The sequence below is a fragment of the Gymnoscopelus braueri genome, assembly GCF_963280865.1.
Source record: "Gymnoscopelus braueri genome assembly, chromosome: 6".
Taxonomy (NCBI): domain Eukaryota; kingdom Metazoa; phylum Chordata; class Actinopteri; order Myctophiformes; family Myctophidae; genus Gymnoscopelus; species Gymnoscopelus braueri.
This window is the reverse complement of record NC_137607.1, coordinates 52388012-52393011: the sequence shown is the minus strand read 5'-3', so window position 1 is coordinate 52393011 and position 5000 is coordinate 52388012.

Genomic DNA, 5000 nt, shown 5'->3' with positions numbered 1-5000 from the left:
TGTGCACACTAATATATGCATATTGTTTTGACTCCCTCCTTTCTGAAGAATGTTGGCAAAATCTGTCCCGACTCAAATGCTTCTCCTAAAACCCTGGTTCATGGTTGAAGCACGTTGTTGCATGCGTACCCTCTGGATGCACTCTGAGTCTGTAGGCACACATAGGCCTACCCTACAGCAACCCAAAACATAACCCTAGCCCTATAACCCTGCCTAACATCACCACATCGATAATCTCTGCCACCAAGGAGTGTTACTGTGGAGAAAATTTTACAGAAAATCATCCCAAAAGACAAACTTTGTTTTTTTGAATCGGACCCAACTGCAAATGATGAAATGAATTGTTTTGATTTGAATGCTACAAAGAAAGCTCTGGTGAATTATCTGCTTGTGTCTCAATTTATTCCAAGTAGAAGCTCAAATTGTAATCTAATAACAGAAGTGTACTGCCCTACAAACCAAAGTGCAGTAACAAAATGTTTTAACACATTAACTTATTTATTAGTCACAAAGGTCAAATTAGCCTACATGATTTTGGGGCATAAATAATTACCTCATGAGTAGTGGGATGGAATGATGATACATGGCTAGGATTTGTTTTGACAATGCTGTAATTCCCCCAATTTCTCATAGGGGTGGCATACTGTTTTGCACAATGGGGCTTTAAGAATTATTTGATGTAAACACTTAAAAAAAACAAAAAACAATGCACTGCCTAATGATTTAAAAAAATGTCAAAATGTACCCACCCAGCTTATATTGATGGTGTTATGTGATTCAATGAGCAGTCAACTTCTGTAATAATCTCAGCTGTGCGACCAACACTTCCAGCTACTCCCTGGCAGAGAGAACCAAATTTATCTTCCAAAAAATAAAATAAGATGTTCCAAGGTTATCATGCACCCATAGTTGAGAATTTATTGTGGTTTGTCAGAGAGCCATGAAGCTTTCAGGAAACTCTTGGCTGGTACAGGCTTACCTTGTGTTTTTATATCCACAGCTTAAACTGCTGATGTTTCATCAAAGCACCTGTCATTCTATGATATGTCATGTACAAAAGAAAGGAAGAAGAAAAAGAAGAAGAAGAAAGAAAAAAACATTCCTGGTTTGTCTTCTTTTTTTCTTTTAGTTCTGCGAAATTACTTTGACAATTTATCTGCCTGTTCTATTTGCTCTTTATTATACATATTTGAGCTGGAATTCATTTTCTGCTTTTAGTCATGAGGTTGTGCAGATCACTGCCACACCTGTGGGCTCTTAATTGTTTGCACCTACTAAACAATATTGCATGCTCTGTCCACATGCTGTCCTTATTTGGATAAAGCCTGTCCTGTACATATTGTGCTTGCAGTACATATGCTGGACATATTCCTGCTGAACCTATTGACATATATTTGCATGCACAGTACCTGGAGTACCATGTATAACTGTATACTGTGCATCAACACAGTAGTACGATCATATTTGACTACGAAAACTGTGCAGACGTCATGGTTTATTTCTGGTATTGCACTGCAGTGGCTCACTGCACACAGTGACAGTCACAGTCTTCCATGATTCGATTTTCCCTTTGCCCTTTTTGTCTACCGGAACATTATTCTTCAAGGATGAGGCTACTTTAGATCAGACCATTGTCACCATTTTGTCTTTAACCCATGAGATAGTCCACGTTAACTTTGTGCAAGTAATGGACAGGGGATAGACAAACACATACTGTGTGTGTTGTTCAATGGCAGGACTTTCACCAGCTGTAGGCTCACTCTTTCCAGTCGTCCTGTGTACTTCTGAAAAAGCAACGTCCCATGTTCCGGGACGACGGGAAGTACGGATCATATGAGCTTGTGATTTCTGACTTCTTTTGGGGGTCTTTGCTAATGATTGCTCAGGATAAAGGGCCCATCATCTTTCCTGCTTCCCCCTGTACCCAAACCCTTCCTGTCGGCCACATATGTTCTGCAGCATCCAAGACTACCATATGTGCTATCCTTTTCACAGTTAAGGAAGAGTGATCAAGTATACGCAAAGCTGCCGCTCGCAATGATAAACAATGTCTGGCCTTGGAGTTTGAGGGATAAGATCTCCAATCTCTACTTGTATCGATAAAAACTGGTCAATAGTGGACTTTCTCTTATGCCAACCAAACATCACATAGTTTGGTATGCTAGAGAATTAAAATAATAACCAATAAGTGTGGCATATATATAAACGAATAGCTGAAGATGAGGCAGATCTGAACAGAGCCTGCTGGACAGCGTTCAACAGCGACTAAACAGTGTGAATAGCAGAATGTTGAATCACCAGCTCTCTCCTCTTCTTCTGAGATTCCCCCCTTTCCAGAACCTCTGGACAGGCTGCATGATAACACATGCTTGCAATCTGCGAGTGCAGTGCAGAGATTATGTGCAATTGCAAACCTTTTCCAGCTCTGCCAAAGCCCTCTCCTCCTCCTCCTCCTCCTCCTCCTCCTCCTCCTCCTCCTCCTCCTCCTCTTCTTCCTCCTCCTCCTCTTCCTCACGATCCAGACTGGAGCGTTACAGAGTAATAGCAGTCGGCTAGGAGCGCTGCCGTAATTGCCTGGGCTCATGTGCTGTGGAAACCCAGGGCAGGGGCCAGCGGCATCAAAGCCTGGCTGATCATTCCATCGGCCTCTCTCTCCCTCCACCGTAGGGGGACGGGGGACGGGGGAAGGGAGGGGAGGAGAGGTTGAGGGGAGGGGAGGGGGGGGGGAACACAAATACAGATGGACAAACAAACCGGGGGAAGTCAAAACCGAAGCAGATGTGTTGATAGCAGTGGATGGACAGATAGGATAGGATGGACACACACGGGAGAGCGGCCAAATGGACCCCTTAACTGCCCCCCCCCCCCCCACACCGCTCCTGCTCCCCCCTTTCCAACACCTGTTAATATTTAACAAACAATGGAGACAGGCAGTATAGGGGAGGGGGTTGAAGGGAGAAAAGAAATTAAGAAAAACAAAAAAAAAAGGCGATGTTGAGGTGACATCATGGATTATTAAGGGTGGGGGAGGGTGTATTAAGGGGCCGGCTTGGCCTGGACGGCGCGGAGGGCAGGAAACTGTGGCAGGAGCAATTTGAGAAGCTGAGACCTCGGAGTCTGCAGCTGTGCTCGCTTGTTTTCTCTCTCTCTCTCTCTCTCTCTCTCTCTCTCTCTCTCTCTCTCTCTCTCTCTCTCTCTCTCCCAACAACTTGGACTGCAAGTGTCATAGTCCCAAGAATCTTACCCATGACCTATCCTCTACTTCACAATGAAAAGCATGTTTATTCTCTGTACGTCTATGAAGAATCACAACTGAATTATTTTGGCCTATACCGGTTGGCTACATGCTCATGTACAGATGTGAGGTAAAATAACAAATGAGTGTGTAGTAATTACAGGCAAATTTAGTTTGTTTGCAGAACATGTCACCTACATAAAATCATAAATACAATAAAAAAATAAAATGTGTGCATGGTAGATATTTCTCTGTTGTAACAGTGCTTCTTGGCAATAACTTGTATACCTTTCCAACTGTATAAAGTTATTGGCAAGAAGCCCACTAATGCATGTTTCCCTTTTAAGTGGTGCCCCATTTGTAAAGATCACGGATTTGTGGGATGAGCAGAACAGCTGAGTATGTGGATAGCACAGATGAAAAATGTGCCAAATCTTCTCTACCAAAGCCAAATAGTTTGTTCTGCTGTTGCTATTTACCTGGGGGTACTCCAGGGGTACCGTAGGCCATTTACATTATGTACCCAAGTCTGGTAGGAAAGGTTGGTAGCTCAAAACAGTACCCGTTTCCCCATAGCTTTGTTTGTAATTGGCTCGGCAGCAGGTTTGAACCGGTAACACATAAAGACAATGTTTCCAGTTCAACTCTTCTGCAGAGCCAATCAAACGGAGCTGTGGAACTGGAACAGGAAACGGGTATGCCACCTTCTGTAAACCTGTGACTATACAGTTATGCACAGAGCCTGTAGCATACATGGGCAACTGGCGACCCGGGGGCCACATGCGGCCCCCACCTTCACTTCATGCGGCCCGCATGCAGGTTAATATCGGAATACTGATATATTATTGATTTCAGCTGTTACAATTCCAAACATGCAAACATGACCCGCTTTAATTACTTCAGTCTATATCATAGTAGCTTAATGACTTAATGACTAGTATTACCGTTCTACTGTCTTTTTGTATGTCCAATGTATTTGTATTTAAGTTAAAAAGTTAACATAAGTATAATTAAATGCATTTGTAATTAAATACAAATGTTAGTTTTCAGGATTCCAATTCAAAAATAGCAAAAAGAAAATCTGGATTACAATTCAAAAATAGCAAAAATAGCAGATCTACAAGCTCAAAACGCGTTGCGGTGCGACACGTTTTGAGCTTGTAGATTGCTATTTTTGCTACTTTAGTGTGACATAGAATGGCGAAGTATAGTGCTTGCCAACGTGTCGTCACCACGGGGGGCGTGGCATAGTAGCTGCAGACATACTGGTGGGGGGCAATGTTAAGTCAACCTGTTTATACCCCACAAAGATGTCCGCTGCTACCAATTGACACTTGTTGACGCCCCCTTCAGGATTTTTGGCACGCACTATACGGCATTCATTTACGAAAAAACATTAAAATACGGAGATAAGAGGTGTCTGCCCAACAGTGTATGCAATGTGGTCCTCTGGAGTTAGTGTGGAAATATAGTGGCCCTCTCCATCATCAAAGCTTTCCACCCCTGGCCTATAGCAACCGCAGAATAAGCTGTTTGCCATTGGCAGAGAAGATTTGGCAAATGTTTCATGGGCTCAACCCACACACTCAGTTGTGTGCTGCTCAGTGCTCGTCCTACAAAATAATGCATGTTCCCTACAAATGGGGCACCGTTTAAAACGGAAATAAACAGGCGTTTGCAAAGGTATACACACACACACACACACACACACACACACACACACACACACACACAATGTCAATGTTCTCTCCCCATCACGGTGAAA